At 46.9% G+C, this 23,787-nt stretch overlaps 1 long non-coding RNA gene across 4 annotated transcripts in view; it reads right to left on the reverse strand.

Moving 5' to 3' along the window:
* Positions 1-4,129, reverse strand: part of LOC144146773 (uncharacterized) — a 262,533-nt gene extending 258,404 nt beyond the window's left edge. For 3 of the 4 annotated variants that reach the window (XR_013317701.1, XR_013317702.1, XR_013317699.1), the window contains exons 1-2: positions 3,988-4,129; positions 337-434 (exon numbers count right to left, since the gene is read on the reverse strand). This is a non-coding gene — a long non-coding RNA (uncharacterized LOC144146773). Of the gene's footprint in view, positions 1-336; positions 440-3,987 lie in introns of all 4 variants that reach the window. The other variant, XR_013317700.1, reaches the window with a different exon arrangement.
* Positions 4,130-23,787: the final 19,658 nt, after the last annotated feature.

A 23,787-nucleotide genomic window follows, 5' to 3' on the forward strand; every position in this document is an offset into this window, starting at 1 on the left:
AATCACCGGTGGAATCTTTGTCACCCCAGGTGGAATCTAATTTTATCACGTACTTACCTCGTGATCGCTTCCACCTAGACCCTGTGCATAATCGCTAAGCTTTTTTGGGAGCTGTGGTGGAGGCAGGTCATGTGTTCAACGCACCATAACAGTGACACGACACAAGAACACTTCATCATCTCTCATGCTTTTCAAAAAGCGCGCAGCATGCCTGGGTGGCACGGTAAAACCAGCAGCTCGTCTTACATGCCACCACTACATAAAATATCATCGCAGCCTTAAGTGGAAAAAATTTCCTAAGCCCAAACAGCAGAAGGCGAGCGTATAGAATTTTACCTTTCGTCGTTCCGCGTTGTTGGTGACTGCTTAGTATTGTGCGTGAATGTGGGCTCCTCGGTATGGGTCTTTGGCCTTTCCAGCACACCTCAGCCCCCCTGGGCTGAAATAAAGTAAGTATTGAAATAAGCATTGTTAAATACATTATGTCATAAGCACTGCATACTTTTTAAGGATAGTTCGGTGGATTCAGATGCAAAGAAGAGCTTTTAACTCTTTCGCTACCGCGCCTATCAAAATCGATCAATTTGATCGATACTTTGGGAGCGCCTTTTCATAGCGTTTCAGGTGTTTCTCGAACAAGTAAAGCTGTTCGGAGTTAGATCAGAAAATGGCCTTTGAAAATCAGTTTTGTTTGCATTTTTGCAATGGAAACATGATTTTTGACACGCTTTTGAATTACCTGGGTGCGGAAAACGAGCGTGGTCATCACATGTCACTGCTACCAACGAAGAATGTGTGCCACTCGTAATTACTCTGCACCAGCATTTGTTTTTTGCTATCAAGGCATGAATGGTAAACTATCTATGATTTTCAATCGTCAGGTTCGCGCTCTGAGAGTAATAATCCCAGAAATCGGCTGAAAATGTCAAGCAGTGCCTGGTTGCAAACCTACTTTATGATTTTAGGCAGTTTTATTGCCTTTGCGCACGTTCTAAGTCCTCTGGTAGTTCTACTTACCCCAGGACCATTCGCAAACAGTTTACAACAGCTTCGGTTTCGTTTCTGCATCGCGAAATTCATATTTAGCGCTACTACGCAGTTACCCAACTTCAAGGCTACCTGCCATGGCACCTGGAGTGTCCGCGAGTGATCCTCGAACAAAGCACGCAGCTCCTGATTCCCCCCCCCCCTAACCCGATTTCTGCGATAAGAAATTCAGATGCAAGTCAAAAGATCACACCCGGTCGCCAGATATCTGCTCCGCCGAGGACAGCGCTTCAAACCAGCCTTACACTGCCAGCTGTTCGCCTTCCAGTTTCGTTTCCATGCGAGGGTATATCCGGGTGTCTAATGTTGCTGCTTAGTTGAACTGTCTATTCGGACAAAGTCTCCGATAAGTTTTTGTACTGTTTCATTTGAAAAATGTTAGGTGGCGCTGCATTAGAGGAGGCTCGTTGTGCTGATCTTTTTTATCGCACAACTGCTACTGGGCGAAAGATCGCAGGGCACGATTCTAGCTCATCATACCTCATTTTTGCGAGCAAGGCTACAATTGCGAGTAAGAAGATGATAATAAAGCTCAGCTTTATGTTTTGAGAGATAACTGACCATGAACAACAACAAGCATCAGCCACGGCGTTCCGTTTTCAGCTTCATGCATGTTTTTTTCCGCATCACGTGCTCGTCCAAAATATTGTGCTCACTGTAAATGCAAAGTTAGTCATTGACAAGATGTTTCTACGTTAAGTGGGGGCAAATCGGTGTTTCTGATAATGTCAAACCGCAGATTTATTCCAGAGAACCACCCGAAATTGCACATTTTGAATTGGAGGTTGGGCTTCACCGCATGACACGAGCACCGTGCGTGCTAACATTTTTTTTTATATCTGACAAACTGTTCCACGCAAGTCGACATTTTTTCTAGGGTGTGTTTTTGAAATGTTTTCCTACAAAATGCATATTCTAATTTTTTTCTACTACCGGTGGTTTGATATACACAACTTCTTTTTTATCATTTTTTTCGACAACTTTTCGACAAAATTTTGATTTTGATATTTTTTTTCCAACTATGATATATAAAAACCTTTACAAAGCTGGTGTTATTGGAAAGGCCGTTAAATAATCTGCATTTTGTGTTCCTGCAATTAGTGCCTAACCAATTTTTTTAGCAGGAAAAAATGTTTTCTTGGACCCCTAAAAATTGGTCAATTTTCCGGCGGTAGCGAGAGTTAATAGACAAGGCATGAGCGGTTACTTTTTAGTGCAGCACATCCAGAGCAGTAACCAAAATCTGTCCCTTTCAGCACAAACGTTGTGTGGATTTCGCTCTAAGAAAACGCTGAAATAAAATGCCGCATAACATGTCATACAAGCATGGCGTCTTTTAGCAACGCAAAGGGCAACAAGCAACAAGTCATGCAAAACAAGGTGTCCCTCTTTTCGGCACCAAGATGTGGGGGGCACTCATGAAGGGGGACGGGCCATCCACCATAAAGAGTTTACTGAAGCCTTTTCACCGTTTTTTCACGGTGAAAGGGCTCTTCACGAGGAAGTTTTGTGCACGGGTTTCTACACAGCATGATCTTCGAGGGCCTTCCCTGTGACCTGTTCACCGTTTTGATATCGCCAATGCGAACCAAGGAGCGCATGGCCGAAGGAACCGGTGCCGTCACCTGGCAGCGGCCGTGGAAACGCACGGACATGCGCAGTTGAGATGACGGGAGCGAGGCTGCGTGTCCCACTGCGATGTGTTGCCCCCTCCTCGCTCGCATGCTTGCCTGGTCACCATGCCGCAAGAGCGCTGCAAGCACTGCATGTACTACCGCCACTGCAGCTGAGGGTGTTGGTCACGTTGAGAGCAATGCGGCGCGTAATTGCTTGCGGGTGTGGCCAGTGCTTGCATGGGAAACGCGTGCACGCTCTCGCAAGGACTACTGTTGAGCTCATCATGCTTTCTTGAATACCAGCGCGCATAAATGGAGACAAAATTAAATGCATGCCGCCTAACTTCTGATGGCACCGCATTGTTTTGCACTCGTGGTGCAGTGGCTCATATACCACAAGAATTCGTATCCAATCATATACATTAACTGCAAGCATTGTGTGGGCTGGGAAAATCACTGGCAGAATTCTAATATTTACAAAAATTAAGAAGATATGCAGGTCCAAACATTCTATAGGCCAGTTGCTCTCGCACATCAATTTTGCCGGCCCGATTTTTCTCGTTTTGTTTTTTTTGGCAGGCACCTCACTTCTTGTAGAAATCCGCGGAACGGGCATTGCTGAGCATGGTGTAGGCGTTACCCAGGTGTCCATCGTTATTTGATCAAGTTACTGCCTTCCATGTGCAAAGCTATGTCGGCAATGTGACGCCGGCACACACGGGGAGCAGGCGCTCGTGTGAGCCGAGCACACAGTCACACAGTCACCGCAGATACTATCTCGCGCCGCATCGTTTTCAGCGCTCTGGCGGCATGGCGACAAGGCAAGCCTGCGAGCGAGGAGAGGAAACATATCGCAGTGGGACACGCAGCCTCGCTCCCCTCATCTCAACTGCGCATGTCCGTGCGTTTTCTACGGCCGCTGCCAGGTCACGGCACCGGTATCTTCGTCAATGCGCTCCGCGGTTCGCATTTGAATTGTCCATGACTGTACACATTGTCGCCATTGAAACGCGTCCACTCCCGCGTACGTCCCCGCTCTAACAAACCCAATCCATCGCTTTTGTGCGTACTCCCAACAGCGCTACATGCGGGCTGCATCCGCAAGCAGCTAAAACTTCTGTTCTGCTTACCTGAAGGAACGTTAAAGTTCGACCTGAGCTGGTGCGACTGTTCGCCAAAATATAACAGGTACGGGCCCGTACGCAGAACATTACCGTTTCAGCTGCATCGACAAGCTTTGTGGACGAAGTTGAACGACAGTTTTTGAAAGTTCAACACAACTGGTCAGTGAAACTGCTCGACATAACAGGCGCTTCACACCTACCGTTTTCAAATGGTGGCAATTTGGGGCTTCAAATGAAGATTCTGCGCACGGAAAATAACGTTTGACACGCACGTACACAGCTTCCGCACGTGTACTGACAACGGAATGCACAATAACAAAGGTGCCGCCATCACTTATTGAGCCCACCTACTGGCACAAATGGATGTCCACTACAGCCTTTCTCGAGAAGCTAAAATGGTGCGTTTGGCAGCGCTACCTACAAGAGGGAATAACGCGTTTTTACCATGGCTAGGTTGTTTTGAACTTCACTTGGTGAATAAAAGGCTTTTAACAGTAGAGCTATTTAGGCCGACACAAATCCGACCGGCATAGATAGAAAACCACAAGCGCACGGGACAGCGTTCATCACCGCGACCGCCCGGCGTCCCCGGCGCAAGGCGCTGGGGATCGAGGGACTTTAGGCACGACCTTCCCGCCGTAGCTTGAGCAAAGTTGGGGGAGGCAAAACATTTATTGAAGAAATAAAAAAGGTGGGTGGCCTTCTCAGTTCATGGGGAGATATGGAGATGTTTTTCGCACTTTATCTCACCCCACTGCTCTCTGCGCATGCGCCGCGAAGCAGACGATGGAGGCGCATCGTCTGCTTCTAGGACGCCGCGTCCCCAAATTCAAACGGGAGGGCGGGTGGTGTTGCACGTCGAAACGCGCCGCCGGCAGCGAGAGGCGTCGTTGCCACATATACGATCGCGATAAATAAATGCGAACCTAAAGCGCGAGGCATTCAGTGTATTTAGCTCAGCCTAACGACGAACAGCTAATCTGACGATTGTCGAATTTCGATATGCGCTGGTTGTAGCTTGGCTAATGGGAGCTAGCATGAGCTTTTTAGGGTTGGGCGTCGGTTAAAAAAATAATTCGAAAAATTGACAAGCAATAATCAATGAAATGATCGGTTAATCGGTTGGTGGCAAAAGCTCGGATCCATTTCAAGTTCAAAGGTTGTCTTTTTTTTTGCTGCGACGTTCTCCACACGGCAGAGTCGAAATCATATACGGTCTTGCATTTGAATGCAATATATCGTCTATGTGTACGCTTTTCGAGGTGGCGCTCTAAATAGCTTATTTAGTGGCTCTAACCCTCGCGTAGTAGATGTGGCTGGAACGCGTTCTTGATTGATTGGTGACTGATTATGAGGTTTTACAGCGCCGACGCTACACAGGCAATGAGGCGCGCCGTAGGGGAGGGCTCCGGATTAATTTCGACCCCCTGGTGATCTTTAACGTGCGCCGACTTCTCGAACACACGGGCGTTCTTTCTTTTCGACCCCATCAGAAACCGCGTCCTTGTGCTCAGCCGCACAACGCCAAGCTTGCCCACTGAGCCACCGCAGCGGGTTGGAACGCATGCTTAAAGTCGCTATTTCTCAAAGAAGCGAACCCGCAGTCTCTCGTCGTTGCCACTTCAAAAGTGCGGTTTTCATTATGGTATTATACGAGCGGGTTGTTACGATGTCAGGCGACACCGTAGCGTTTGGTGAGCTTGCTTTCTGGTCTAATTTGTTCACGTGAGTTGTATGAAATAACTTGTGAAATTTTCTATCACGATTACTGCATTAATCTATTAATCGGTAGGGTAATCTATCAATCGCGCACTTCTAGCTTTTATCGCAATGGTCGCTTGATACCATCGCGACGCCTGCGGCTGTGCATCCTATCCAGCGCTTCAGAAACCGACCACGATTCAAGCAAAATATTGTCATTTGCGAGGGATGTTTGCTTTGTTTTGCTTATCCTGTTTTATTTGATGAATGTATTGTTTCTGTTACACGTGCGTTGTATAACGGAAAGGGAGTTCTGGTTAGTTGCTCAACAAGCAAGGTTTTAAGTGTGGTCAGTGTCATGGGAGACAATCCACATACCCACGGCACTTCTGGTTTAGCAATTTGTGAATCAAGAGAAGCAGCTTCCTCCTGTGATACATTTGCCTACACTGTGTACCCCACATATGTGTATTCAACCAAACTGGTCCTGTTTGTCACAGGGCTTTGCTCTTTGCAGTTTTACCTGTCATAAATTTTTGGTGCAACACTCCGGTTTCCGAGAAACTGGGGTCACACTAGACAGGGCGTTCTGGTAGGTTGAACAAGCGAGCAGGCGATGTTGTGGCTTCACTAAAGGAGGTCTACATGCGCTTGAACACAGTATATTGGCGTTTTGGTGAGAGCGTCGGTAGAAGCAGCTGTGTTTTGTAATAGCTAAGGTAACAGCGTATTGCTTCCATTTTTTTAATAATGTGTATGCCATGTTAGGTTTCATTTGTGGCGTGGTTAGTCGTGCATGTGCTTATTGCAAACATTGGTCGCTTCTGCAGAGGTCATATACGTGTGGGGTGTACCTGCATTGCACTCATTTATATGAGTGAACTTTTTTTTCAGCAAGTAGGCTTGCTAGAAGCCCCACTTTCTTTTCTTTCAGATTTTTCTGATGAGTACAAGTTGCTTAACTGGCTTGGGATATTGTTTTGCAAGTTTTTTTAGTAAATAAATGCACTGCGAGAAATGCAACTTAAAAAAGAAGTTGTCTCTGGTGAAATCACCCCAATTAAAGTTAATGGGCATTTTTAGCCTTGTAGCATTTTTTGTTGTTGTTTTACATTTCCGGATGCTTCAAACAGTACACACTATGCATTATCTGATTTTCGGATGCCCTGCATGCGTACCCACTACGTACGACATGAGGAAAAATGTAATTCGGTGATCATCATTTCCATGACTTCTTAAGGTTAAAATGCACTATCGGAAGCCACATCACAGGCTTGTGCAAATGGATCTTTTAAAATAAATGGAGGCTTCATGAATCCTGTGCTATAACAGCAGCCATCATTTAAAATCAAGCATATCGTTATTGATTAGTGCATATTCCAGCTCCGTCAATGAGTGCCTGAGCCAAAAAGAAATGCTTAAGGCCCCTCACTGTTCTTAAATGCTTAAGGCCTCACTGTTCTGTTTACACCGTTTCACTGTTCTGTTCTGTTTACGCCACCGTTGGTGTCAACCGGAAACTACCGCAAACAAATAAAAGAAGTTGCTGGCACAGCCAGGAATCGAACTTGCAACGAATAGAGAAACGGGGCGTGAACCTGTTGTCTTACCGATTGAGCTGGAAGTCCCCGCGGAGACAGGGGAGACAGACGGTGCGCTCACCGAGCACATGTGCGTGTTTACACCCGCCGTTCTGGCTGAATGCCACATGATAGCGTCACGCGATCTCTCGCACAGCTGCGCGCTGCGCCCACGGTACGTGTAGTGGCCGTGTGCGCGCCTTGCGCATGCTCGAGCTAAAAATGCTAAAATGCGCATGCTAAAAATTAAAGGAAGCAGCTCACATCAACGCATGGCATCTCACTTCTCCTCCGTCTCTGCCCCCGACCTGGTCGCCTCCGTCGGCGGCGGCAGAGACGGAGGAGAAGTGAGATGGCCTAACACCGGGTTTGAGCTTCTTTTAATTTTGTTAAGAAAGAGTTTCCACTCATGTGGTTCACCAATACAACTCAACCAACCCCCGGTCATGAATCATGCATTGATTTAACCTTAGCAGAGAGAGAGAGAGAGAATAGTCTTTAATGATACTGGTGAGGTTAGCCTGGCCAAGGCGCCTAGCTTGCTACACCAGATGTATGAAAAAATGAAATCAATGAACAGATTATGATAATCACTGTGATGAAGATGACGCGCTCATTAAGAGAGTCCTGTTTAAAGAGTCTGATCAAGTCCTGTGCTTCGCAGAAAAGACAATAGAGCTTTTGTCGCCGGAGATGCTCGTTGAGCGTTCGACCAAGGGCCTAGCACGTCACTTAGAGTTAGTCCTCTAGAAAGCGGACGACCCAAGGACACTAGAAGGGACGTTCTTGCTGCTCTATACCTCTTACACTCACATAATACGTGGTTCAAGTCCTCGCGCACGTCACAAAGAGTGCAGAATGGGGAAGCCGCCTGTTTCATCTTGAATCGAAAATAACTTGTGTAAGCGACATTTAGCCGCATGCGGTGAAGAACCGCTTCGTCATGCTTGGAAAGTCCGTCAGGCATCCTAAAGGTCCCGTGCGGGTCTATGGAGTGAAGCGGTGCGTAGTACGTTGCGGCGCAACAGCCCACATAGATTGCTGAAATCTCCAGGGAGCCTTGGACGCTAGTGCAGAAGCATCTTTTCTGGAGAACGGTATCGGTATCACTGGCCCGAGCAGAACATGCGCTATCGATGCCGCAGTGTCCGCCTTGACGTTCCCATTTATACCGCAGTGGGCAGGAATCCACTGAAGCTCTACATGATGGTGTGCATTTAGAGCTTGTAAGTGAAATGCATGGATGTCGAAAGCAAGCTGATCTTTCGGGTGTGATTTTAAACACTGAAGGGCCACCAAAGAATACGCGAAGATTGCCCACTGACGTACTGGTTGCTCGATGACGTAGGCGAAAGCAGCACGCAGAGCGGCAAGTTCAGTGACCATGGACGTCGTCCTGTGGCTAAGCGTTGCGCTGTAGGCGGTACAGGAGGACGGAAACCAGATTCCTATAGCCGATGAGCTGGCTGTCACAGATCCATCCGTGTATAGATGGGTGTGGCCCCTGTATTTTTGAAAGATCAGTTCCAAGGCGAAGAACTTTAAGGGAGGTGTGGCGATATCCTTTTTGCGGGTAATGCCTGGCACTCCAGTAGTAATTTGTAGACGCGAGTACATCCAAGGCGGTTGTAGCGACGGAGAAGGGTGCTGGTAATGAAGAGGCAAAAGGTCTCGCAATTCAGTGGATGAGCTGAGTGCTAATGGGTGACCTTGCTGCCGTGCTACAAATCGCAGTTGAGCACGAAGGAGCTCCTGCGCGCCAAGAGCAAGTGGCAGAGAATATCTCTTTGAAGTAATTAAGGGTGTGGTTAAGTGCTCTTAATTGTCTCTGGTTTCACTCTTTGGAGAAGCCACGCGATTGAATTGAAGTGACGTCGCATGGGTAATCGTTGTGGGTGTTATTTACAGCTTCGCTTTCTAACCACTCTCACAGGGTGGATTTGCGCGCATATTTTTGTGTCTGCGGTGCTTTCGGCAATTTCAAATTTACGACGGTGCGTCTGATTGTGAGCGTTCACGTTAATTGGTACCGAAGGAGCCAAATTGGTTTACGAAGGAGCCAAAATACAAACGCGCGATGAAGCGTATCTTGCCAAAAACAACAAAATTAGTTCGCTTTCCACAAGCACATTTTCTGGCCCAATGACGAAAAAAAAAAAGCACGCTTGGCGAGAAGTGCGCGCAAGGCCTTCAAGTTAGGACCAATACTACGCCAGGGTGGCCACATCCCTCAAAGGTGAGGGAGTGCTGTTTGTGTTTCAGAGAACCTTCCTAGCACCTTAATAATTACATACCCATAGGCCTTCTCTGAGTTGTATACAAGCTGTTCATCAAACTAATCGTTAACCGCATAAGTAACAGCCTACATTCCCAACAACCCAGAGGGAAGGCTGGGTTTAGGAAAGGGTACTCAGCGATGGATCACACTCATGTGGTCAATCAAGTAATTGAGAAATCCCCAAAGTACACTAAACCCCTTAATATGGGATTTATAAACTATTAAAAAGCGTTTGATTCAATGGACACCGCAGCAATGTTGGAAACGTTATGAGACCGAGGAATAGAAGAGACCTACTTAAGACTTCTAGACGATATTTATGAGGGATGTACGGGGAGAATAATCCTTCACGAGCAAAGCAAGGAGTTCCCAATTCGAAGTACAGTGCATACCATTTCACCGAAATCGTTCACAGCATGTCTAGAGGTGGTATTTGGTATTTGGGAGCTTGAGTGGGAAAACGCTGGGCTGCGGACAAGCAGGGGACACTTGAAACATTTGATGTTTGCAGACGACATAGTCTTGCTCCTTTAATCTGTAAAACAACTGCAAAATTATTGATGAGTTACAAACAGAAAGTTTCGCTGTGAGGCAAAAGATAAATATGAATAAATCTAAAGTAGTGATAAATAAACATGCTAAGTGCGCCCTCTCCAACATACGTAAGAAAACGCTTGAACAAGTTGAAGGATATAACTATCTTGGCCAAGTGCTCAGTGCTGATCCGAGCAACAAGAAATCCGTTGCAGAATGGGAATGGGCTGCTGTTCTGGCGTAGGCAAGCACTCACAAATAATGGAGCGTACACTCCCTCTATCCCTAAAAAGAATAGTATACCATCAGGGAGTGCTGCCGGTGATGACTCACGGAGCGGAAACTTGGCACCTTTCGGAACAGTTGAAAAGCAAACTAAGATCGGCTCAGCGGGCCATTGAGCGAATGATGAAAGGAGTTACATTTAAGGACAGGGAACGAGCCTCGTGGGTCCTGGAGAAAGCTCGAGTAAAAAGTATCATAGTTCAAATTCAGAAAAAAATGGGCTTGGGCGGGCCATGCATAATACAAACCGACAACAAATGGACCACGAAGGTAACAGAATAGATACCGAGAGGGGACTTGAAGAAGAAAAAGACCAAAGCTCGATGGAGAGACGACATTAGTAGGTTCGGAGGCAAAGAATGGACACAGGCAGCGCAGGATAGGAGCGGATGGAAGTCAGTGGGACAAGAATTCGTCCTGCAGTGGACCTAAATAAGCTGTTTACAATGCTGATGGTGATGACCCAGTTTTCCTTTTAAGATTACTTTGGGGTAGCTGGGACACTCGGTATATGCATTTGCAGACGATTCCTTCAGCAAACGTAGGTTTATTTGACAATTCTGCATGCGGCTCGACTCTTCTGGACCTTTTCATGTCACGCATCTGTGACGCGACAGAGCTCTTTTCTTCAATATCAATTGAAAATGGGCCAGGATTTTCACAGCCTCTGTCATTCCAGGCAGTGCATTTGCCATTAATGCTTGAGAGAGCTGGAGCTGCCAATTACTGCTCATGTTCTAATTTTGCGCCATGTTTTTTTTTCTTTTTTATGTCCCTTCTGGTTTTATGGAAAAAACCGCCCCCAATCTTCATTGCCATCATTGCTCGTGGCTGCGCTACTCAAAAATCGCCCTAGTCATTACATATACACTACAATAACACTCGTCCACCCGAAACGGCGGTGAGGTGTCAAAGTTGACGAGGCGGGCAGGTGAATATATTTTAGCCAGCATCACTAGTCAAGCTGCTTCCGTATATCCCATACATTGGCTGTCCCGAGTGTTGCGCGAGAAAGTAGGAGAGTGAGAGGTCATGGTTGTTTTCCAAGCAAACATGCAGTGTGCACTGCGCTTTCTTCCCTAAGTATTGCTGCTATGATATGTATGGCTGCTACCAGTTTTAGCTACTTACAGATTGTGTGGGGATATTCATACTGGTAGATCGTGTACCAGGTTTTTATGACGATAAAATGGCTTTACCTTGACACATTTCGTTTCTATAAATGGCTCAACTGATTTCGGGCAGAAGACACTTTGTTTATAAAAAGTCTCAGTTCCCAGATATTTTTTTTTTCGGGTGCCGCTTCAACTTACCTGGTTCTACACGGCCTGTGGCCAGAACTTTGGACATGTTTTAGAGCTTGTTCTGTGCCTCTGACGGAAGAAACAGTAGGGGTTGTGTTTCACCTCTACGAACAGTTCGTTGTTTCAGGCAACGGAGATTATTTCAATTTTAAACTGGAATACCTGCGTCTCACCACACGCGCTCTCACCACACCGTGTGGAACAGGCCTTCCCGTAAGCTCGCTCGCTGCGAGGAGGTCTCGCTGCGTAGACTTCAAGTTGGGGTGGCCCTCTCTCCTGCGGTAACACGGGCGTGGCCACCGTGATTGATTGATTGAAGACACGTTTATTCCATTTTCTTGCGCTTGAGCGCTGCTATGGATAGATGGGTCGGTAGGGGATTGGTAGGGAAGGGGACAGTGGGAAAGGATAATGCCACCATTCACTGCGTCAGCGGCCTGGGCCACCGTGATACCATGCCCCGTATACCAACAACTGCCCCTTCTGTACTGCTCCTGCCAAAGACGCTGACACTAATCACTTGTTATAAACGTGCCCTTCCACGACTGCAGCGAGATAACGACACCTTCGCGGCACAGGCCTGCCTCTGAGAGACCCCGATCTCTAGCGATGGCTGTGGGGGACCCACCACCACTCTCTTTTGGACGTGAACTTGTGTCTATAGGACGCTTTAAACTATGCCAGAGTGCATACTATTGCAATTCAAAAAAAAAAAAATTCTAGACTGATCAGGGACTGCTTTATTTTCAAAAACTGCAGACCGGAAAACATTGCCGCCGATTACTACAACACGAGGGGACAGTTTTGACGCTCTGCACAGTGCAATTGAGTAAAAAAACGTGAGCATTGCAGAAACTGCAATGCTCACGTACGTACAGTTCAGAACCAAAAGGGTGCAAGTCGTGTCACCGCGGCTTCCGTCAACCGACGATGCAACTCCTTGCAGATGAGCCTTCATCTTCGAAATGGCTGCTACATGTATGGGGATACGAAGTCACGTAAAATAGAAGTGACGCGGAAGGGCTGCATGAATCAGAAACACCACGAGGCCCCGTGATGCTTGTAGGCTGCGGCCGCTTTCCTCAGCCATCATGAGTATTGGAAGACCTGGGGACCCACTAAGCTCGTCCTTCTGTGAGGCCCATTCCGAGGCATGATTTAAACCTTAGCACCGCAATTGCCAGTACATTATCTTGGTATGTGATGTTTACCAGCCTCCTGATGACCTGGCATCTATTCAGATAAAAATAAAAATCCGAGGGAGTCTAAGCACTCATTATGAGTTGTGAATGCGAAAACATAACTGTAAAATAGAACATCTCTGAGGGCTCCTTCCCGTTTATGCACTGCTGCACCCATGGATGTGTTCATGGAAGCGCGGCCTTGATGTGACGTGTCGCTTCCACCGAAGCCCCCTTCCACGCCTGTCTGCGCAGGCGCAGGTATTGTCTAAGAGCGTGATCCTTTACTTGTGTTTTTATTATTGCGAGGCTCGCGCTATGGAACGCTTCGCAGTCGCGTAGGACCCAGTTTTCCGCTTGCAACGCCAACGCATACGCCGGCCTTTTCACTCACTGTCCATTTCGTCCTTTCGCACCAAAAAGATGCCCCATGCAGTCCGTACAGATGGTTTTCCAGCGGAGCTGTAACGTGTGGCGGGTGTTTACCCGTGGGGTTACTCGCTAAATGAATCATTAACACCGTTTAATTATACGCTTTGTGTTTGTGGTATTTTCTTCCCTTCCTGTTCCTTCTCGCGACGTCGCGAATCATACGCTTGCTCCTCGTGAGTACGTAGGACGCGTGACTTCCCAATTCAAAGTAACGAGCGAGCGGCGCTTGCCATTGCCACGTCGACGCTGCTCCGTCCGAATCTCCTCCCCCATCTGCCCTGCCTTATCGCTTGATCTGTGCCTCACACAGTAGCTCGCGGCACGACCGCTCTACTACTAGCGATACAAACAGAGCCACACTATCTCCCCTTGCTTCTAACTCCTCTGCAACGTGGTTTTTTCACGCGTACTTATCGGGTTACGAAAGGAAAGATTTCTGCGTACACAGGGCCACTTTCGCTTGGCCATATAAAGCTTCGCTTTAAACAGATTTGTACTCGGAAGCTGGAGAGGCCCTTAGTCGAGGGCTTCTGCTGCAGTTGCCAACCTACATCCTGCGTGGTCGACACACCAAGAGTCGCTGGTCCTCCGTGTGCGAACTGGACACCGCGGCCTCCCACTGCTTGGGATTTGAGTGCGGATAATAGAGAATGATGGTATGTTCTGGAAAGCCCAGGTAAGGTGGTGCAGAGTAGATGTTCGTTACAGTGTGGACATCTTCAGCCCGCTGTGAACCACTCGTCGGGGCCGAGTTTGAGAAGTTTTGCTTCGCGTGATTTAGCTGATACACTCATTGTATCCGCCGAGCAATCCGCCCAGCGACATGCGAATTAGTCATTTTCAATGTTCTAACTATTTCATGTTTTCTTTTCTTTAAAAAAAAACACGACATTTAGGATGCAGTCGTTTGTATAAGCTTCTCGAATAGCATTGCATAAGAGAAGGTATCATGCACCCGCAAACGAAATGGGTGTAAGGAACGTTGTAGAATATTCTATAAATGAAGCGTTTGTACTGAAATAATAGCAAAGAAAATCGGTGTTTTCCGCCTACAGACTGCACAAGCGTCTTTTGTCAGACGCTGGTACTAGGCGTGTTTTGTTCAACTGCATCTAATTTTCATTTGGAATGGAACCAGCTCCCTTGACCGCAAACAACACCTAAAACTAGAACGAGAAAGAGCGGACGAGTCCCGGACGGAAGTGTTTGCGAAAGGACATTTATTGCTGTCGAAATTTCAACGCCAAAAAATTTAAAAAACAAACTTTGAACAGTTCTTCCCTGGAAGCCATCCACGCAGTGCACTTGACGCCTGAATATGTACCCAATGCCCTTGGATATATCACTACCCCTGACGTATCTGAAGGTGTTTAAACCGTATCTGTCGTATCTTCTCTGGTTCATCCACGTCTAGTTTGAGCCACGTTTTCTTCTTTCTTTTAAACCGTGCCTTGTGTAAACTCCTATGCAACTGTACACTTCTACATGCAAGAAAATTGTTCTTTATTTAAATGCAAGTTTAGAGCAATCCGCTGAACAACAGTAAAATAGTAAGTAGGGCACTTAATCCAACGCTTAGTCTTTGTGACGTTGAGTCTGACGTGAGTTTTTCGCTTGATACACGACTAGGAGGAGTCAGGTGCCGGATGTGTGCAGGTGAGTCTTGCTCACTACTGTCTTTCTCTCCGGTTGTCATGGCAATCTCGGTGACTGTGTGATTGCTGGTTTTAGACACCGCTTTCATTGCGTAGCTCATTGTCGTAAAGGGCTCTTCACGATCTGTGGAACCTGACGCAATATTCTGTCTGCTTGGCGAGAAGAAATCGCTTAGAAGCGAATCCAACGTTGTTAGGTGAGCTATGAAAATGTCTTCCTCCTCTGTTTCAGGAACAGCCTGTTCTTTAACTGTGGATGCGCGGGTACCTGCATTGTGTGTAGACGCGGTAGAGCTAGCTAAAGCAGAACTATGACTTAAGGCATCCTTACTGCTCTCAATCCCGCCTGACCTAGTGCTGCTTCTTGCGGAGGTTATTGAGGACTCGTCGTAGTTTGACCAAATGGCACTGGTGAGGTCTCTTCCAGGTGATGACGGGCCGTGAGTAGAGACGTCCTCATAAGAAATTACCGTGGCACCCCAGTATTTATCTGAAAACTCTGAAGGACCAGCATACTCCTGCGAGGTGGAAGTTGCAGATGCCCTAGAGTCGAATATAGAGGCCGTCGCTTTATTTGTGCTCACTCTGAACCCGTTAATTTCGTCGCTTACCGTACCGAAAGGCGAGCCGGTGTGGGTGGAGAGTGCCCCAAACTCTTCGCTATTTGGCCCAGAGGAAGTAACAAGTTGCCGGCTCAGCGCTGTGGGGCTGCCTGTATACCCACCTTCTTGACGCGCAAGTGTGGAAGTCTGTACGCCGTCATAATGCGCATTAGTTTCGCCATGGTGCACTGAGGTGCCCACAATAGATGGGGATGAGGCGTCTTCTGAACCAGCGTGTTCAGTACTGCTGACTGAGATCTCTGCAATGGTGGTGCCTTCCGTTCGGGAGGGCAGGCGGTCGTCTTGATGAGAGGAGCTTGTGAGCGTTCTTTCACCTACTGAATTCAGCCTGTCGGCGGGGTGCTCCTCCCATGATGTCGGTGCACGAGTGGTAGTCGATTCCCATAATCTCGTACGAGCTAGCCGCCTTGTTGGATACGAAGAACCAATCGAATGACCCTGTGATGTCTCAGAAATGGGTGCAGTAAAAGCTCGCTCTCCCGCTGTTTGCCTGCTAGCAGCTATCATTTTAAGTGTCGCGGCAGGTGCATTTGAGTTAGAAGACGATTCAACATTTTCGTAGTTTGTAGTGAGCGTTGTTTCTTCATTGACGAAAAGACCGTCAATCTTGGGGTGTGTGTCCGACGTGGGTGGAGTGTTGGCATGTGGTACTATAGAGGACGGCGATGATGGTGCTTGAGCGGCAGTGGTTGGGTACAGTTCAATGTCCACGCATTTTCCGTTCATGCAAACACCTTTACTAAGGACCCGCGAGAAGAAAAAAAAACGTTTATTTAAAAAAATTATTTCTCGTGAATGAAACGCTCGTCTATTTGTCCAGCTGACACGAAACAATATAAAAGATTGCGCTAACGTTATTCCATGGGATTGCTATTAGCTGATGATTGTGTTTTGTTAAAGAAAATTTGATGACCAACCATGATGACTAATAGCTACTTAACTCTTACTTGCATAATATTACTGAGTGTTGTAATGGTGGGGAATGCAGCTTAATCTAGACAGAACTATTTTCAGGAAAATCAGTAGCACAAGAGCTAGTCCTTGTTTCCTGTACCACATTCCTGGCCGTCCACGTTCTGAGGTTAACCCTCTGATGCCCAATGTTGCTCAGGAGCAACTCAACCATTATTTTTTTTTCTCTCGCAATTTGTGTTTTTTTCGACATTTAACACTATTTACCGACAGACAATGGATCTCGTCCCTTCAAAAATTATAGAAGAGAGGGCAGCACGTACTTCCGTGTGCGGAAAAAAACAATTGTTTGCGCGTGTCAACTCGCATCGAGCACGGGTGGATCAATGGGCTAGTGACAGGCAACCGAAAGTGTGCAAATTCGTTATTACGAATGATAGGTGTACAAACTTTACCTTATTGTATTCACTTGGAACATAAGTAATGGTGATCAAGGCAGCTTTTTTCAAGTGATATATGGGCAGCCAGTGCCCAGTGTGTCCTAGTGTCCGTCCTAATGAAACAATTTCTTTCTGACTTCATATTTGTGACGTCGGAAGTCCTTTTAGATCATAAAAACTTCTCGCACGCTTAAAAAATAATGTTTTGACCATCTTAATCAGTGAAAACTTTACCAGTCCGCTTATGCCTGCCGAAACAGTCTGCTTATGTATGCTCGCGTTGTATCAATGCGAAAGCCTAGCGAATATCAGATTTATCTACTGCTACATCGTGCGCGCATATTTCTCTTCTTTTTCTTTGTTTTTTGACGGCAATTACACCGACAAGGAGACTGGCCGCACTTCCCGGTGCGGCTTCCCCACAATCAAAGCTCTCCTCCGCATGCACCTGTTCTACGCACGTGCAGTCACGTGCATGCACCTGTGACGGCATGCGCATCAGGCTAATCGTTGTTTCAATCGTCCGGGGTGCCGAACTAGCGCTATGGTAGGAGCACATGGCTGCTGCTTTGGCGACCCGTGGTCAAATTCCGCACGAAGCCAATTTATTTAGTCTTCATAGCGGCAGCCATTTTGGTATCATTCGTATGGTGGCCGACGACGACGACGATTACGATCACTTTTCGCGTTTGATGAGACACTAGCCCTTCACGTCGTTATAAAACCTGGTGGCTTTAGACAAAACGAGGATGTTCCTTTACTTCACCCTATCGGTTGGGAGAGCAGGGCTGCCGGACACGAGCGGCGCACACGGCCAGGGAAGCAGCAGCAAGCAGCAGCCCCTCGATAAGTCGTAAGAGAAACCAATAAAGTTTCCGCCCTAAAAACAGGTCTTTTTCCCGCTCGGCTTTCCGATAGCCGATTTTTATGAGTTTCTTTACGTTTTCGGTGCTGCACAGGGTATACTAATTGAAAACTTATGGTGAAGTAAGGATACTTACCCCACAGGAAACACCATTTTTTTCGTTTTCTGAACGTATCGGCCATGCCTGGCATTTTGATCCGACCAAATTCCAAGAACTTTTACACACTTACTTCGTATGTTAATTTTACTAAAAAGTGCTTTTATAGGTTCTAGAGTTCCTTCAAGATTTTTTGTTTGTTTTCCTTCTTTCTTGCTTTTTTTTTCTTTTTTTGCCTCACACCCACTTGTATTTATTTGTTTGCCTATTAACGTGCTGCTAGTATTCTTTTTTTTTTTCGTTCTCAATCCCTCCTAGTGAGGGCCTTTAGGGGTATTTTTGAATAAATAAATAAATGTATGTGCGCGTTGTCCCGATCACACGATTTCCCTGCAGAACGAGCATACGGAGATTCGCAGCAAAGCACCACGTTACAATTAATTAAGAGTGGTGCCGCGTTAAGGTGTCTCGGTGCTTTTGATATTTAGGACGAAACCAACAGACATCACCAGAAATAAGACGAGCATCACCAGTGGTTATTTAAAGTGATACGATCATGACCGGCTCTATAGATAGCGACCGGCCCATGCTCACCGATTCCGCCTGCCGAATTTATCTTGTTTGGCCTTTTCCGTTCTTTCCGACGCCTCTGCACCTTCTGGCGGTGCATTTGATCCGCATTTCTCCGCTGTATATACGCGTTGGCTCGCCTGCCATCGTTGTTATTTCGTCTTTCTCTCGGTCCGTAGTGTGCAGTCTTTGCCAATCTACACTGAGGGAAGTGCACACCTGATGTGAGTTCGGCGGTGTGCCCAAACCAAAAGTTTTCTTAACTCGAAATTGTTACTTGGTGAGGCTGGCGAAAGCACGCACCCGGCCTGTGTCCACCAAACGCGCACCCAGCCGGATAATATTGTCCGCAAAAAGATGTCCACAGCTGCTAACCCTTTGCTTACGCGTTCCATGGCGTTTCGCGCGTTTCATGGAGTGCGTACATCTGAAAGAACAAAAGCCCAAAAATTTTCAGCGCAGTTTGTTGTATAGCCCGGATCAGCGAAAATGAACACAAAGAAGCACCTTGCGTGCACTGTTTCATATATAGCGCACCAATTAGGAAAAGGAAAAAAAACAGGAAGTAACACTCGGCGCATGGTCATTTGCCATTGACGACGCATAGCACGACTATATATATATATATATATATATATATATATATATATATATATATATATATATATATATATATATATATATATATATATATATATATATATATATATATATATATATATATATAATCAGAAATTTCCCGCGCAGTCTTAGTTAGCCTTTAGCCTTTAACCTTAGCGGCAGCATGACTAGTGATTCTTTAAAAAAGTAGCTGCGGTGAGTCTGATGCTGGGATTGTCGGTTATAGTCGACTTTGGCAGGAGACTGGACGACAAACGTATCCAAAAGAAACGGTTTCGCGAAAGAATATGTGAAAAATCCAGCAGCATTTTTGTATCGTATTTTCAGTGAACAAATCTTGCGCGATGGTGTGCGAGTGTTGCGCACAGCTGGAAAAGAGCGGAAGCCACACAAAGCCAATTTCTTTTCACAATGTCCCGATCGGTTTAGCACGGGGCAAACACATATCCCAATAATAACCACTTCTACCCGTAGGAATCGGCCGGGGATAGATGTCATGCCAACTTTGCCATTTCTTGGGCTTGTAAGCCACGCCAATGGAGCCCGGCTTCAGTTATGGTGAAAGCGCCGCAGTTGTTAAAGAGGTTGCCGGTTAGTGCTCCCGCCGCTGGAAAGAACATTGTTTTCCCGCGCGAATGACGGCGCTAACACGCGCAGAATGGCCCTGTTGGGGTGTTTATAGAAATTGGAGCCTTCCCTGCATGCAAACATCTGCACGTGAATAGATGGGCTTCACGTCGAAAGAAAGCTACTCGACGTAAAGCGAAAGTCGACAAAGTTTTTACGCGCATACACGAGCTTTACGTCAAAAGACCGCTCCTCGACGTGAAGCGGAGATCGACAAAGTTTACGCATGTTTAGATGAATGAAAACGCTCGAAAATGAGGGAAGCTTGTCGAGCAGGCGGATATGGTCAGTGTTATTTAATGGTGTACGTTGGAGTTGCTACGTTGCTAAGAAACGATCGAGGCTAGACTCAAGCGTCAATTCTCGTTGCTGGTCGGTAATATAGGCAGGGATCAGTACAATCGAAAACTATTGGTACGACCGCTACTTTTTTAATGCTTCGCAGCTGGCAATGTTGGTGCTCAAAGTTTGACGTTAGGCCTAACGTTAGCCGGTACACACCCGCGGTCTAGCTCACCGCCCACCAAATAGTAGGTCAGGTCACTCAGCGTAAACAAACTTCGCTACTGGTCTGATTGATCATTCCGTAATTAGCATTCACAAATAATTTATGTTAGGCTGTGCAGGAGGTGTTTTTCAAGACCGTTTCAAAGTCGAAGGCTACCGCGCTTTCACTCAAGCCACCTTTATTCAGCTGCAACTATCCAGCTACGGTAGTACGGTGGAGTTGGAAATGCATGCTCGTCTGGTAATCCGGAAGCCCGGATTTACGCTAGCAGTCGCAGACGCACTGCTGGCGAGATTTGGGATTAAACGTAGCCCCTGCTTACGGAGGGCGCCGTCCCTACACGGCAATTTTTTAGGGGCGAAGCTCCTAAAGCCATGGGTCTGTCCATCCCTTGTGTCTCGTGGTACGTGACCGCCGCATGCTTTCGGAGATGTCGCAAAGTGGGCCGCGTTGCACGCGCAAGAACCGGCTGCAACCGGCAGCGCAAACTCGGCACCGGGAGCGCGAGCTTGTCTGTGTTCGCCAACGGAGGCGCGAGCGCACGTGCACTGCGAGGGGGAGATCACGCAAGAGATCACGCTACGAACGCAGGCAGTCGTTCTCGGAGATCGAACGAGACGCAAGGACCTTGGCTCGTTTCCTCTCGTCTTGTTCGGGCACAAGTTCGCCCGAAATAAAAGTTCTTTTTTTACCGTTGTGTCCCATCCTACGTGACAAATTGTGGTGGTGGTGCGGGGTAGTCCTCGATGGCGCGGGGTCTTTCACCAGGTCTGGGCCTGGGAGCATTGACTCCGAAAATAAAAGTTGATTTGTACAATGTACGCACACAGTCTTACGTCTTTCTTAATGATGTAATGGGCGAACTTTCACGGGAGAGTTACGGTTACCGATGATCTCCCCCTCTCGAGCTTCGCCCCACTTATCATCATTCATTCTGTGGATATGGCGTGATTTTTTTGGCACGCTGGCTCCCATTGTCGGCGGCTTCGATGGGCAGGTCGCTATCTATAACGCCGGTTTGGATACTGCGTCCTACATCGGCCAGTCATATTTCCCGGAATAATTTCTCGCAAATCTGTGCTCGCAGCATTAATGTGATGCAAGCCTTTTACTGCGTCTGGCTGTATTGCACAGTCTGTACCTTGTGCACAACACACAGTTAATAGCGCGGATAATCGCTCAAGCCGGATAAAACCCGGCAAAGTTATCCAGACAGAACTGATGGAGGAGCAAGGATGGTTCGAGCAGAGATTTTGATTCCTACCTTGAAACTGCTAATTATTCAGCCCTCAATCGCACTTTAGGTGTCGAAAACACTGTAAACTCGTCGGGAAGTTTTCTTTAATGTGCTGAAATTAACAATGTAAATTAAACGCAAAGCCCTAAATCTGTGTACAACGTCTCACAAAAAACTGTCACAAGGATGGCGGTGGTACACGTTTCAATAAGACAGGACGTTAAGCTTTGGTCACCTCTAGAACGTTCGGCTAATAAAGCGTCCTTCTAAATTACTGTGGCCACCAGAACAAGCAAAAGAAGGAGTAGGCGTTTTTGCTATAATATCCAAACAAAAGTAGCCGGATAACCGAAAAATATTGGAAACTGGGCCTGTCGGTTTAGTATTTGAAGAAGAAAAAAAAAAAACAGCTGAGGGGACGCACCAACGAGAGCAGAACAAACAGGCCGATGCTATATACACGTATCCTGAGTTATCAAAAACAAAGCCCTCCCCAAGACGGGTCTTGTATCTCAGTAGGGTAGGTTGTAAGTGCGGCATCGCCGTGTTTGCGTGTATTTTGATTGTTCTATTTTCTGGTAACTGAGTCATGAGGCAGTCTATCTGTCGATTATGCCACTGAGAAGGTATGTTAGCTTTTTACTAAGTTTCGCTCAAACAGGAATTTAAAATGGCTCGCGTGAAAACAATATCGTTTCAAGTTCGGAGCATAAACGAGCGCCTTCGCATAGATTTTGCGGCATCCAGACCAAAATACAGCTACGTAGTCCACTTATGCCAATGCCGGCTACCGGTGAATATGAGCAAGGTGGGTACAGTGATTGGGGCAGGAATGAGCACCTGATCACAAGTGCAGGATCTGGACACTATGGTGCATGGTGCGGCCGCAACATTCCCATGAACTGACGTAAATATCGCTATCGTAAGAGGCATTGGCTGGAATGCGCGAGAAACGGAGTCGCTGCCAAAGTACGCAACGATAATATTATTTTTAATTTAACAGCAGAGCTGTTTATACGCTGTTATTTCCGCCTTCAAACGTTACCAGAAAACTCAGCGCAGTTGAGCGCACGTGAGCGTGCGCCTCGTGAGGAGCGCCTGGTGTCGTTCAGGCTCTGGCGTGGGCTTGCGCCAAGTGAGTAGCTCGCAAAAATACAAAGAAAAATACCGAGCGCCCGTGACCGCGTGCCTTGTGAGGAGCGCCCGGTGTCGACCAAGCTTGACCTTCGAGAACAATCTCCCCAGGGTCGTGCGTGATCTCTAGCGTGCTGTTCTCTTCTCCAGTTCCCGTGCGTTCGCTCTTGAGGTGGGGAGACACGGACGCTGAGTTCACTCTACAGACGCCGATTTCACGAAGCCGGTGGCCGCGGGCTCTTGCGCGTGCTAACGCGGTCGACTGTGGGAGAGATGTAGAAGCCTGTGGACAAAGCGATGTGGGCCGGCCACTCATACAGAACTTTCAGCAGCAAGTTCGGAAATCCCTGTGAGGTGCAACAGCCGTGGCGGGTCTCCGACGAACTCAGAGGGGCCGCCAGCTCTGCTGTTTCTCGAGCCTTGCACCATTAGGGCAAGGTGAGTCATTTTTGTTAGAATAGAACCGTTTACGTCACATCAAAGGGACCATTATGCTGGAGACCTGCGGAAAAAGCTGAGGAAGATCATCTCTACGGAGCCACAGACCTCCACGTTGTCAGGTGTACATCGCATTTAAAGACATGTGCAAGTAAATCACCAGTGTGGGAGCCTGTATCGGAAAAAAAGAGCATACAGGCAACCGGCATCGCAGCATATGGAGGAGATAAAATATTGGGCGACAAACACTGAATTAGGATGGCGCAGGTGATGACCACGATTGATAAACAGCAGCAAAGTAAAAAGTAAATAACAATCGTGGCTACACTGTGTAAAATCCTACTGGACGAAGTCTCAGGGAAACAGAAAAGGAGAATGCCAGTGGCACATATATAAGTTATGCTCCCAGAAACGAAAATCGTAACACAACAAAATATATGTTATGCTCCCAGAAACGAAAATCATAACAGAACAAAAACGGGTGAGGGTAGTGAAGGAAACATAAAGTTTCACTGCAGATTTAAAATTTAGCAATGCTTGGTCAGGGAACAGTACTAAGAGGACTAGCCTGGTACACAAGATTTTGAAAGTAACTGAAAGCGAGCCAGTGAAGGCGTTGAAGGGTAGTTACCGAAAAAAGTAACGGGGAGACGGTAATGACCGTGAATCTACCGGCGTAAAGAGATGTACTAGGAAAGCTAATATATTATTTTAAGAATGCTTCACCAAATCTAACCTACCGTTAGCCTTAAAAAACAAAATGGGTATTGCAATCGAAAAGGAGCGCAATTCAAAGAGATTAAGAATTACCGATTCATTAGGCTACTCTCTGCTGCATACAAGGGGTTCTCCAGGGTAATAGTTAACAACATAAGAGACACTTAAGATTTACAATAACTGAAGCAAGGGGTGTTATTTAGGAGAGAATACATAACATTGATAGCCTTAGTGACATTATCCAGGCAATGTAAAAATTGG

The sequence above is a fragment of the Haemaphysalis longicornis genome, unplaced genomic scaffold (genome assembly GCF_048455015.1).
Source record: "Haemaphysalis longicornis isolate Haplotype H1 unplaced genomic scaffold, Haemaphysalis longicornis Haplotype H1 scaffold_7, whole genome shotgun sequence".
NCBI classification, from domain to species: Eukaryota; Metazoa; Arthropoda; class Arachnida; order Ixodida; family Ixodidae; genus Haemaphysalis; species Haemaphysalis longicornis.